The 14,685-nt window shown below is 40.7% G+C and overlaps 1 protein-coding gene across 5 annotated transcripts in view; it reads right to left on the bottom strand.

The window, feature by feature from the left end:
* The window catches only part of sash1a (SAM and SH3 domain containing 1a), a 266,052-nt gene that overhangs the window by 179,430 nt on the left and 71,937 nt on the right, over nucleotides 1-14,685 (bottom strand). The window lies entirely within an intron of this gene.

Genomic DNA, 14,685 nt, shown 5'->3' with positions numbered 1-14,685 from the left:
TGGAAATATTCCTGAGCCCATTTTGTGATTTCCAATACAGAAGCATGCCTGTATGTGATGCAGTGCCGTCTAAGGGCCCGAAGATCACGGGCACCCAGTATGGTTTTCCGGCCTTGACTCTTACGCACAGAGATTCTTCCAGATTCTCTGAATCTTTTGATGATATTATGCACTATAGATGATGATATGTTCAAACTCTTTGCAATTTTACACTGTCGAACTCCTTTCTGATATTGCTCCACTATTTGTCGGTGCAGAATTAGGGGGATTGGTGATCCTCTTCCCATCTTTACTTCTGAGAGCCGCTGCTACTCCAAGATGCTCTTTTTATACCCAGTCATGTTAATGACCTATTGCCAATTGACCTAATGAGTTGCAATTTGGTCCTCCAGCTGTTCCTTTTTTGTACCTTTAACTTTTCTAGCCTCTTATTGCCCCTGTCCCAACTTTTTTGAGATGTGTTGCTGTCATGAAATTTCAAATGAGTCAATATTTGGCATGAAATTTCAAAATATCTCAACATTTGATATGTTGTCTATGTTCTATTGTGAATACAATATCAGTTTTTGAGATTTGTAAATTATTGCATTCTGTTTTTATTTGCAATTTGTACTTTGTCCCAACTTTTTTGGAATCGGGGTTGTAATATATAATCAACAAAACATCTAGTACAAATAACAGACAATCATCGTCATTAACTTGACTGCGTTATGAAGCATGACGTAGTGTGCATTATGTCACTTTAATCAGAATAAAAACACAGCTAATGGAAATTGCATAAAATACAGGAACTCGCCATTATGATTGATCGATTGATCGATAGTTTGAGAGAGAGGAGTTACTTTACTGATCCCAAGCTGGGAAATAGTTAAATTGTTAATTGTGAATACACCACAGTGCCGGCATCACGACACAACTTGTGTCTTGTTTTGAGTAATATTTTGATTTCGAATCACTGTATGAAACAGTGGATGCACTTGAACCATGCTTATTCACACTTTGTACTGAGTTACTACATTATCACACATTTACAACCATATTGAGTGCAGTGACTAGCACTGTTGCCTCACAGCAAGAAGATTCTGGGTTCAAGCCCTGTGACTGACTGCAGCCTTTCTGTGTGGAGTTTGCATGTTCTTGTGTCTGTATATGTTTCCTCCCAACCATTTTTTTCTTTCATAAAAACTACATTTTTTGCTTTTCCTAGCACACGCAAGATATGTTTATAGGCAAGACACCTAATGTGCCAAGTCATCAAGTCACCATTTTGATTTCAGGTCACATCCCAAAAACTAGTCGATTCACTGATTCCAAGAACTGAAAACGAAGAGGGTTTCGGTTAGTTACAGAGGGAGCGGATATTTATTTTGCCCTTGTCTTGCTGGAATTAAACCAGCTGATAAAACATTTAGTCACAAAAATGTGAGCTGAACTACGTTACTATATTTTGTGTGTCTGATTTGGTTGTCATAAGTACTACTTGATAGTATACTAATAAATGTCAGTATTGTAGCTAGTGACCCGTTATTTAATTAACCCTAGTTAAGAATTCTGTAGTAGTTTACTTAATTGAAATCCTGCAAAGAAATATTTTTACCACTAGTTGCAGCAGTAACATAGTGTTTCTTTTATTCATACTCAATACTTTCTATTCTTATGTAACAAACACTAGAAACACCAACAGCATATTTCTTTTTATTGCACAGCATGTTTGGTCAGTGTTTGACATGCTGATTAGCAAATCTGTGAGCACTCATACCACAAAATTCCCCCCCAAAATACATACACACACACATATACCGTGTGTATATATATATATATATATATATATATATATATATATATATATATATATATACACACACACACGGTATATGTGTGTGTGTATGTATTTTGGGGGGGAATTTTGTGGTATGAGTGCTCACAGATTTGCTAATCAGCATGTCAAACACTGACCAAACATGCTGTGCAATAAAAAGAAATATGCTGTTGGTGTTTCTAGTGTTTGTTACATAAGAATAGAAAGTATTGAGTATGAATATCTCATCTCATCTCATTATCTCTAGCCGCTTTATCCTTCTACAGGGTCGCAGGCAAGCTGGAGCCTATCCCAGCTGACTACGGGCGAAAGGCGGGGTACACCCTGGACAAGTCGCCAGGTCATCACAGGGCTGACACATAGACACAGACAACCATTCACACTCACATTCACACCTACGGTCAATTTAGAGTCACCAGTTAACCTAACCTGCATGTCTTTGGACTGTGGGGGAAACCGGAGCACCCGGAGGAAACCCACGCGGACACGGGGAGAACATGCAAACTCCACACAGAAAGGCCCTCGCCGGCCCCGGGGCTCGAACCCAGGACCTTCTTGCTGTGAGGCGACAGCGCTAACCACTACACCACCGTGCCACCCATATATATATATATATATATATATATATATATATATATATATATATATATATACACACACACACACACACACACACACACACACGATATATATACGGTATTTATTTATTGGGGTGGGCGATATATTGAGATTTGCGATATATCGATATGTTTTATGAACACGAAAAAGATTTTGGCATATCGTATACATCGAGATAATGCTCTAAATTAATATGATTTCGCCACTGTCCTTAATTTCCTTCACTGTGCTATGGTGCTGCCCGCCCCGCCTCCTTCTTGCGTTTGTACCCCCTCCCCTCGCGTGTAGGCGGCGTGTTAACTCATTCAACATGGCGGCGCCCACAGAAAGCCTGGAGGCGGCAGAACTCGTGCCAAAAAAAAGGACAAATGGCTCCATTATATGGAGATATTTTGGTTTTAAACCGTCGGACGAACAACAGAAATAGGTCTACTGCCGGGAATGCAAGAAATTGGTGGCAACCAAAGCGTCGAGCACCACGAACCTGTTCAACCATTTACAGGTACGCCACAAACTTTTGTACGAGGAGTGTGCCAGGCTGCGGGTCGCGGCCGATGCGCCCAAACCCACCACCTCTACCAAGACTCCACAGCAGACAACACTCCACACTGCTTTACCCCGGGGTGTACTATACGAAAAAAACGAGTGCAAGGTAGGCCAGCATAACGGAGTCAGTTGCATTTCACATAGCAAAGGACATGGCACCCATTGCCGTCGTTGAGCAACCGGGGTTCATACGGATGCTCAAAACGCTAGACCCGAGATACAGTCTCCCTAGTCGGCACTTTTTTGCAAGACAGGAACTCCCCCAAATGTACACAACACAAAGAGAGTGCCTTGCTGCTGATCTGGCAAAAGTCGTCCACTATGCCCTGACCACAGACATGTGGAGCAGCAGGACGTGTGAGCCATACATGTGTGTGACAATACATTATATCGTCGTCGAGTGGGAGATTAAAAGTGCCTGCCTGCAGATGACCTATTTTCCACAAGACCACACGGGAGAAAACATTGCAGAGGCCCTCGGTGACGTGACGACGACATGGATGTTGAATCCAAATCCCGTGGCCATTACCACCGACAACGGATCCAACATTGTCAGTGCCGTACAGACCAAGAAGGGGCTGAGGATGCAGTGTTTTGGGCACAGGCTGCATTTGGCGATCGGTGAGTTTAATCTGTGTGTGTGTGTGTGTGTGTGTGTGTGTGTGTGTGTTGCCAGTGAAATATTTGGGTGGTTCGGGTGGAAGGTCTATGTGGCGTTGATTTAATGATGGTAAAGCACACTTGTATTTTAGTGGCTGTAATAAATTAATATTAGTATTTCTAGAAAAACTGTGTTGCAGAGTAATTTAAAATCACAATGTGTTAAATCAAATCACTCACACACACACACACACACACCTTCCTGGTTCCGGAGTTGTTTGCGCTGAGTCCTTTTTTCCCGCGAGTGCTGGCGTTAATTACTAATCCTTTTTTAACTTTTTTTCTACAAATAATTTCCCAGTATCCTCTTCATTTTTATTGTACTGTCGCTTTCCTTTTTGTACTTTCCTTTTTCCGGTTTTTTTTTCTTTCTCTCTTTCTTTTTTCGGAAGAATGCCGAGACCGGAAGCTTTCTTTTTCTCTCCTCCTGTGTAAAGACCACAAGCGGAGGCCATCCACATCGGATATGCTTTAATATAAACAGATCTTCGATTAAGGTACGTGAATCTTTTCATCATGGCACACCTTCAGCCTGTTCAGTGTGCTGAGTGCAGGATGTTTAGTCATTCTTCCTCCGTCACTAGTGATAGCTTTATTAGCTTTATTTCTGATAAGTGCAGATTAGTTAGCTCTCTGACGGAGAAGATTACAGTGCTAGAAGTGCGTGTCCAGGCTTTAGAGAAGGTTAGTGAGCATGAGAACAGTGTAGTTTCTGTAGGGGAAAGTCTGGATGCCCTAGGTGGAGTTAGTAATCCCCCAACTCCGGCATTAGAGCCCTTACAGCGGGGCGAATGGGTGACGGCTCGGCGGCATAAGCGTAGAGCCAAAGCTACCGCTGAGGCTCACCCACGGGAGCATCACTCCTCTCCGCGTCACGTGCCGAACAGGTTTGCTCTCCTTAGTGATGCACCCACTGAGAAACCTGAAAGAGCTCTGGTTATAGGGGACTCTATCATCCGGCAGGTGAAATTAGCTCAGCCTTTAGGGGCACCAGCAGCTTTAGTCAGGTGTATACCGGGAGCCAGGGTGCCGGACGTAGCAGGTAATCTTAGGGTCCTAGGCAAGCACAGGTACTCAAAGATAGTTATCCATGCAGGAGCTAATGGTATACGCCTTCGTCAGTCTGAGGTTACTAAGAGTAACTTTGTAGAGGTGTTTAAATTAGCGAAGGCGATGTCCGATGCTGTAGTATGCTCTGGCCCCATCCCAATGTGGCGTGGCGATGTAGCTTACAGCAGGGTTATGGTCGCTGAACTGCTGGTTGTCCAGGTGGTGCTCTGAAAACAATGTGGGCTTTATAGATAATTGGGCTAATTTTGAGGGCACTGCTGGCCTGTTAGGGCGGGACGGTATCCATCCCACTCGGGAAGGTGCTGCTCTCATTTCCTGCAGCATAGGTCATAGTCTCAGAACAGGCCTAGTTAATTTCTGACAATCCAGAGCCAAGGCCAGGGAGCAGACGAACAGGCTAAACCGACTGTCTGCTAGCTGCACAGAGTCGTCACTCAGGGTCCACTACAGTGAGACTGTGTCTGTTCCCCGAGCTCAACAAAAAGGTAGAAATTTTCAAAGAGTTTGTTCCAGTAACCTAATCAATATAAAATTAGGTCATACTGACTGTACAGCTGCTGCCAGCACCTTTGATCTAAAGGTGGGGCTATTAAATATTAGATCTCTTACATCTAAATCGCTAATGGTTAATGAACTCATTACTGATCAGGAGTTTAATGTACTTTGTTTAACTGAAACATGGATTAAGCCAAATGAATATATAACATTAAATGAAGCAAGCCCTCCTGGATACAGTTATATACACCAGCCTCGTCTAACTGGCAGAGGAGGCGGCGTTGCGGTTATTTATAACGATTATCTAGGTGTAACACAAAAACCTGGTTATAAATTTAATACATTTGAAGTTCTTCATACTCATATAATGTATGTAGCCTCGAAAAATAAGTCTACCCAGTTAATTCCATTGCTTATTATTTACAGGCCCCCGGGGCCATATTCTGAGTTTCTTTCTGAATTTGCAGATTTTATCTCAGACCTGGTTATTTCCTTAGACAAAGCTTTAGTTGTCAGAGATTTTAATATTCACTTCGATAACCCAGAAGACCCTTTAAAAACAGCATTTCTGTCCATCTTAGATTCAGTAGGGATTAATCAGAATGTCATAGGACTGAACCATAATGGTGGTCACACCCTTGATCTAATGATCTAATACTAACATTCAGATTAAACGTAGACAATATAGTCATACTTCCACAGTCTGAAGTTATCTCAGATCATTATCTCATCTCATTCAAACTATGTCTGAGTAATAATATATGCACCTCACCACGCTACTGTATTAAACGTACTTTCACGTCAACTACTGCACAGAGCTTTATAAATGATCTCCCAGAGTTATCAACTTTGATTGGGTCACTGTCAGCCCCTGCAGAACTTGATCAGGCAACTGAATGCTTAGAGTCAACATTCCGCCATACCTTAGATAATGTAGCTCCTCTAAAAAAGAAAATGGTCAGAGACAAAAAATTAGCACCCTGGTATAATGATGACACTCGCACATTAAAACAGACCACTCGAAAATTGGAACGTAAACGGCGTCAAACAAAATTGGTAGTGTTCAAATTAGCGTGGAAGGAGAGCTTCCTGAAGTATAGAAAAGCTCTTAGCGCTGTGAAGATCAACATATTTCTCCTCCCTAATAGAAGATAACAAAAATAGATTCCTATTTAATACTGTAGCAAAATTAACCAGGACTAAGTCCACTATAGACACATGCACACCTGCAGTATGTAGTAGCAACGACTTCTTGAATTTTTTTAATGACAAAATTGAGAATATCCGACAAAAAATTCAAACTACTAATTTAAGGTCAGACAATGAAAGTGACCCTGTAGTTAACTATATAACTATCAGATCATCAGTTAGAATGTTTTACTCCCCTTAAAGAAACTGAATTACTTTCATTAATCTCTGCATCAAAAGCCTCAGCTTGCATACTAGATCCCTTACCTACACGTCTATTCAAACAGATAATACCTGAAGTAATTGAACTGCTTCTAAAAATAATAAATTCTTCTCTTACGATTGGCTATGTACCCAAATCCTTTAAACTAGCAGTTATCAAACCCCTGATTAAAAAACCTAACCTTGATCCCTGTCAGCTGTCCAATTATCGGCCAATATCAAACCTCCCCTTTATCTCCAAGATCCTTGAAAAAGCTGTGGCACAACAGTTATGCTCATATTTACATAGGAATAACATCCATGAAATGTATCAGTTAGGATTTAGACCTCATCATAGCACAGAGACAGCACTGGTTAAAGTAGTAAACGACCTACTGTTGGCGTCTGATCAGGGCTGTGTCTCGCTACTTGTGTTGCTTGACCTTAGTGCAGCATTTGATACCATTGATCATTCCATTCTTCTGGATAGACTAGAAAATGTTGTGGGAGTTAAGGGAACGGCCCTCTCCTGGCTCAGGTCTTATTTAACTGATCATCATCAGTATGTTGATATAAATGGTGATATTTCTAGACGTACTGAGGTAAAGTTTGGTGTTCCACAAGGTTCTGTCTTGGGTCCACTGCTTTTTTTCTCTATATATGTTACCTCTGGGTGATATTCGTAAACATTGTATTAGTTTCCACTGTTATGCTGATGACACACAGTTGTATGTCTCTGCAAAACCTGATGAGAGACACCAGCTTAATAGAATTGAGGAATGTGTTAAGGACATTAGACACTGGATGCTTATTAATTTCCTTCTGCTTAACTCTGACAAGACTGAAGTACTTGTACTAGGACCACATACAGCTAGAAGTAAGTTTTCTGATTACACAGTGACTCTGGATGGCCTTTCTGTTTCTTCACGTGCAGCAGTAAAAGACCTCGGAGTGATTATTGACCCCAGTCTTTCATTCGAAACTCACATTGATAACATTAACCGGATAGCTTTCTTTCATCTCAGAAATATTGCAAAGATAAGAAATTTAATGTCATTGCATGACGCAGAAAAACTAGTTCATGCTTTTGTTACCGCCAGGTTGGATTATTGTAATGCCTTACTGTCTAGATGTTCCAATAAGTGCATAAACAAGCTCCAGTTAGTTCAAAATGCAGCAGCAAGAGTCCTTACTAGAACTAGAAAATATGACCACATCACGCCTGTCTTATCCACACTGCATTGGCTCCCAATCAAATTTTGTATTGATTATAAAATACTACTATTGACCTTTAAAGCACTAAATGGTCTCGCACCACAGTACCTGAGTGAACTTCTGCTCCTCTATGACCCGCCACGCCTACTTAGATCAAAAGGTGCAGGCCATCTGCTGGTACCTCGTATAGTGAAGGCTACATCAGGGGCCAGAGCGTTTTCTTACAAAGCTCCACAGTTATGGAACAGCCTTCCAAGTAATGTTCGGGAATCAGACACAGTCTCAGCATTTAAGTCTAGGCTGAAAACATTTGTTTAGTCAAGCCTTTTGTTAATAGTGTTTATGAGGTAAAGGTGTAGATCTAGAGGGTCCTCAGATATAGAGTGTTTTGGTAAACTGGGATGTATGGATGCTGTCAGTCCCCACTCGCTTGCTCACTCGAGTTTGTTGACGGTGTAGTGGCTGGCTGCTTTATGTCCCGGGGCTCCCTCATGCCTGTGTTACCTTCTGGCTCTCCCCTTTTCGTTATGCTGTCATAGTTAGTTGCCGGAGTCCCTGCTTGTACTCAGTGCAATATTTATACTGTTCCTACTTATTCAGGTGACACTGGGCATACCTAACCACATGCGTTTTCTTTCCCTCCCCCCCCCCAAAAAAAAAAAAAAATCTGTCCCTCTGAGTTACCTGGAGTCAACAGAAAATCTTTTGGTGGAAAGGGTCGAGACCTCGACTGGCTATCATAGCCTGCAGGGAATTGAATTGTCTTGGCCAGCCCTAAGGGTCCCATCTGCATCTCATCATTGCTGAGGAGTGTGCTCCCATCACCCAATCAAGCATCCAGCCAGAGCACGTCATGATATTTTTTAACCATATTAACATGCCATTGTTGTGTGTTATGCCTGATGTCAAGAGACTCGTCTCTGCGAGCCTACCACACAGATTTAATACTTGTGTCATTTTTAGGGCATACCTAACAACATGTGTTTTCTTTCTCTCTCTTTCTCCCCCCCCCATCTGTCCCTCTGGGTTACATGTTGGTCCTGGGGTTGGGATGCTGGCCTCTTCTGCCCCTCGGACTTGCTTGGTCCATCCTGGTGCCCTGTGTCTGGTCGGAGTTTTATCGCATCGCTCCTGTGGAGGACGGCCCCATGAGGACAGTTGAGGGTTATACCTGGAGGATGCTCTGGACTCTTACAGTAATGCTTTTATGGCTGAGGACTACAGTTGACTTGCTAACTTTAGGACTGCAGTTGTCATGAACAGTTTTGCACTCAAGTTTCCATCAATGAAGAGTTATAACATCAATGAAACTGTCTTCATGTTAAAACTGTTAATATTATAGTCATGCTGTCTGTTGTTGCCCAAATGAGGATGGGTTCCCTTTTGAGTCTGGTTCCTCTCGAGGTTTCTTCCTCATGTCGTCTGAGGGAGTTTTTCCTTGCCACCGTCGCCACAGGCTTGCTCATTGGGGATAGATTAGGGACAAAATTAGCTCATGTTTTAAGTCATTCAAATTCTGTAAAGCTGCTTTGCGACAATGTTTATTGTTAAAAGCGCTATACAAATAAACTTGACATCTATTAAACTATATTTAAAAACTATTAATTTAATGTGTGCTTTTTCTGTGTTTACAGGCCATGGTATGCAAAACTCCAAGATCACACGGGCCATTGCAGTTTGCAAGAAAACCGTGGCCGCATTTTCCTACAGCTGGAAACGGAGGAGAGAGCTGGCCGAAGCACAGATTCAAATGAATTTGCCAGCCCACCAGCTCATCACAAAGTCGGCTACGCGGTGGGGTTCTCGCCTCCAAATGGTGGAACGAGTGCTTGAGCAAGAAAGGGCACTCGCCAAAGTCCTCTCTACAGATAAGAAAACAAGGCAGTTAGTCCTGACCTGGCAAGACATCGAAGTCTTGGAGGCAATCCAGAGAGCACTGAAGGCCCTCCAGGAGTTCACCGACGCGCTGTCTGGGGAGGGGTACATCACCCTTTCTTACGTACGACCCGTGCTGCACCTGTTCAACAGCAAGCTCCTTGCTCCACAAGAAGATGACGGTGAGCTGGCAAACACAATCAGGCACACCATCCTCACTTACTTAAATGACAAATACTCAGAGCCCTCTACCTCTGATTTACTGGACATGGCGTCCTTTATCGACCCCCGGTTTCGGGGGACATATGTCAGCAGTGGGAAACTGGCTGCATTGAAAGAGAGAGTCATCTACGAAGCTGAGGAATTGCTTGCTGATCAGGGGAGCTCTGCTGCACCTGTGGACCAAGCTGGGCCCCAGTCTGCTGCAGAAGAGAGTGTCGTAGCAGATCCGGCACCCCCATTGCTAAGAAGAGAAAAACCCTAGCCAACTTCTTTGACCAAGATGCCTCTTTCTCTGCATTAACACCTCGCGAGTCCATTGAGAATGAGTTGTCAAGCTATTTACAGTCTGTATGTTTGGACAGTGAGGCAGATCCACTACAATGGTGGCGGGAACATGAGGTTGCTTATCCAGCACTGAGCAGCCTAGCAAAAAAGTGCCTCTGTGTGCCTGCCACTAGCAGTCCTTTTGAAAGGATCTTCAGCTGCAGCGGAAATATAGTTACTTGTCAGAGGGCTGCACTTAAGCCTGACACAGTAGACAGATTGGTATTCCTTGCTCAAAATCTTCAAATGTAAAAATGTTACACAACAGGTACAGTTTTTGGCTATGTATTTGTTACTGACTACTACAAAAGAGTTAGCTAATGCAGTGAGATGAGTTTGAGTTTTGTTTTTAAGGAAAAGGAAGGCAATATGTATTATTTCTATAAGTCAAATTATTATTTATGAAATGAGGTTTTTTTTGTTATCTTAAATGCTTAAGACGCACTTTATAAGAACTGCCTACCCTCAAGTTTTATGTTTGTAATTAAAATAAGGCAATATACTACTTCCTTGGTTTGATAATTCATGTTAAAAATGGTACAAGCACTTTACTAGTACCTGTCTACCTCTAGGCACTTGGCTGCCTACCTGTTTGCACTTCAATTAAAAAAAAAAAAAACACCTTGCTGAATTTGGTGTGTCTGTTTTTGGGGGTTGTTTTTCCTGCATAGATATCGAGATATATATCGTATATCGAGATATAGCAAAAATATATCGAGATTTTTTTTTTCTCCATATCGCCCAGCCCTAATATGTATATGAGTGATTCCACGCTTATGGGTACTGAAATGGGGACATGAACTTATTCACCTAAAACCATTTCTTTTTTTACCATCAGGTCACAAAACATGTAATCTTTAATGAATGATATGTTAAAAGATAACTTTAATTTTCTGAGATGTAATAACATATTTATATGCCAAAGTCAAGCCTATGAGTTCCAAAATGATGTCTGTTACATTACTTCTGTTACGATTGTCCATCTCGCGTCTGTTACAAATTAATTACAATCTAGCTATATACCATGTTAATCTTATTGAAAGAATGTGTATGTTTATTCTACTACACATGTTTATTAATTATATTTGCTAAAACATCATCTTCCTATGTTTCAAAAAGTAATTCTACATTGTTAAAATTGAGAATATATATGTCCACAACACTTCTGTTACATTCTGACTTTGGCATATAAATATGTTTTTATTACATCTCAGAAAATTAAAGTTATCTTTTAACATATCATTCATTAAAGATTACATGTTTTGTGACCTGATGGTAAAAAAAGAAATGGTTTTAGGTGAATTTTTAAAAATAAGTTCATGTCCCCATTTCAGTACCCATAAGCGTGGAATCACTCATATATATATATATATATATATATATATATATATATATATATATATATATATATATATATACATACACACACACACACCATATTCACCTTAGTCTTCAAAAGCACAAGTTTATTTGCAGTCAAAATGGCAGTGTTGTTCGAGCTTTTCATCTTTTGGTGAAGTGTAAATAAGCTCTGCACTAAGACAAATGGCTTCTCATGCTTATTAGACTGCTTAGGCAATTTATGCCTTTACTGATCAAAAGACACAGATTAGCCCAAGAATACTGTCAAATCTTATTCGATTTCTTCAGCCAGGGTCAACCTCCAAACATCTCTCCATCACACAATGAAGGTGTCTGCTCAATTTAAACATGCCAATGAAACCTCCAAGTTTGGGAACGTATGAGAAAGTAACACTGCAACATTGCCGCATGATAGTTTTACAGCTTCATTCCACAGATGGAAGCTTTGACCTTCCACTCTCCACACAGAACCAAGAGTAGAGTCTATCTGCGCTATTATTATTATTATTATTATTATTATTATTAATAATAATAATAATAATAATAATAATAATAATAGTAGTAGTAGTCGTAATAAAAGCAGTAGCACTGATTTCAGTAGTAGTAGAACCTGTGTTGCTACTGTTGCCATTCTTATTCATATTAGTAGTCGCAGTAGTGTTGGCAGTATTATTAGTAGCAGTAGTTGTTGCTGTAGTAAGAACAGTATTAGTAGTAGCAGTTGTTGTTGTAGGAATAGTATTAGCAGTGGTTGTAGTAAGAATAGCAATAGTGTTAGCAGTGTTAGTAGTAGCCATTGCTGTTGTTTAACAATATTATTATTATTATTATTATTTGTTATAGTAGGAATAGTAACAGTAGTTGTAGTAGGAATAGTATTCGCAATAGTAGCAGTAGTGTTAGCAGTATTATAGTAGCAGTATTTGCTGTAGCAACAATAGTATTATTAGTAGCAGTAGTTGTAGCAACAATAGTATTATTAGAAGCTGTAGTTGTAGTAACAATAATATTATTAATAGCAGTAGCTGTAGCAACAATAGTATTATTAGTAGCAGTTGTTGTTGTAGTAACAAGAGTATTATTAGTAGCTGTAGTTGTTATAGTACAAATAGTAGCAGTAACACTCATTCTAGTAAGAATAACATTCGTAAAAGTAGTAAATCAAAGCACCCACTGATACTGTGTGTGTTGAGAAAAGTGTCTCTTACATAATATGCTGCTTTCTTTACTAACATACAAACATTTTTCTGTAACCTTTAATTTTGTGCTGGAAAACTAAGGTTTGTAAATCTAGTGTTGTTACTGTCTCAATAACACTTTCTTGTACAATTCTGCACAAAAATCTCAAGCACAAGCAAAGATTTCAAAGATTTGCTGTAGAGCAAAAATGTGTTTAAAAAAAGATATTATTCTCATTATCTCATCTCATTATCTCTAGCCGCTTTATCCTTCTACAGGGTCGCAGGCAAGCTGGAGCCTATCCCAGCTGACTACGGGCGAAAGGCGGGGTACACCCTGGACAAGTCGCCAGGTCATCACAGGGCTGACACATAGACACAGACAACCATTCACACTCACATTCACACCTACGGTCAATTTAGAGTCACCGGTTGACCTAATCTGCATGTCTTTGGACTGTGGGGGGAAACCGGAGCACCCGGAGGAAACCCACGCGGACACGGGGAGAACATGCAAACTCCACACAGAAAGGCCCTCGCCGGCCCCGGGGCTCGAACCCAGGACCTTCTTGCTGTGAGGCGACAGCGCTAACCACTACACCACCGTGCCGCCCCAAAAAAAAAAAAAAAAAGAAAAGATATTAAATTTTTCTAAATTAAATAAATAAATGTGTGTGTGTGTGTGTGTGTGTATATATTATGAAGAGCAGTGAACAATAATAAATGAAACAAAGTTAATATTGGATCAGACAACCCTTTGTTTTGTTTTTCTCTCTCTTTTTTTTAAAATGGTAGTCTCAGGTCAAATTAGTGCAGTTTTATAGGAAATGAGCTGCAAGTTTTAATGAGCATCTTACAGAACCAGCCACAATTCTTCTGGTGACTTTGACTGTCACACTTTCTTATTTTTGCAGCAAAACCCATTAGCTTTCATTATTATTATTATTATTATTAGTAGTAGTAGTAGTAGTATGTATATGTGTGTGTGTGTGTGTGTGTGTTGAGAAAAGTGTCTCTTACATAATATGCTGCTTTCTTTACTAACATACAAACATTTTTCTGTAACCTTTAATTTTGTGCTGGAAAACTAAGGTTTGGAAATCTAAAGTGTTGTTACTGTCTCGAAAATGTACAGTAGGAGCCATAATATAAAATCTATAACAAAGTTTGTACTAAAAAGTAGGATGCCTGAGACTTTTGCACAGAACTGTATATTTTCACAATATCCGAGTGCATCTTATTTTATTATTTTTTACTGTATTTGTGTTACCTGTTATAGCATGTTTTATTTGTCTGAGTTGTTGTAAATGATCACAATGGTACTTAGTATAGGGTGACCAAATGTCCCGGTTTTACCGGGACAGTCCCGATTTGGGGTTGTGTGTCCCGAGTCCCAACAAAAGTCTGTCGGAACACGGATATGTCCCGGTTTTCGCCACTCGCGACGTTTGCGACTGAGCAGCGTGGGAATGATTAGCGGAGAAATGTCTACATTTACTATTTTGATGAATTGACAGGAATCGCAAACTTTCCTGGTTACTGCCCCCTGGCCCTGTGGCATGGGTGATTATTTAGCCACATTATTCCAGACAACAGAACGTGTTGCCATGCAACAATAAAATAAACATTAACTGGCGCGAATGTTCTTTGTCTAGCAGCTAGCAGCAGTTATGCCGCAGCAATTATGCCGAAAAGAAAATGTACCTTTTACAAAGATTTACAGGGCACCTACCCCTTCCTCCGAGAGGTGCAGAACAATGCGCACAAGGCCTACTGCACACACTGTAAGTGTTTTGTTCTTGTACTGAGTTGGGTAGCCTATGCTGCAAATGATGTGCGCTCCTGTGGGGGCTTTCCTCGGGCTGTCGCCCCTCTCCTCCTTTACTGCTGTTTTGTTTGAGTGTATATTCT

Source organism: Neoarius graeffei, chromosome 2, assembly GCF_027579695.1.
Source record: "Neoarius graeffei isolate fNeoGra1 chromosome 2, fNeoGra1.pri, whole genome shotgun sequence".
NCBI lineage: Eukaryota > Metazoa > Chordata > Actinopteri > Siluriformes > Ariidae > Neoarius > Neoarius graeffei.
Note: the sequence above shows the minus strand (reverse complement) of the source record. Positions and strands in the feature narration are given on the sequence as shown.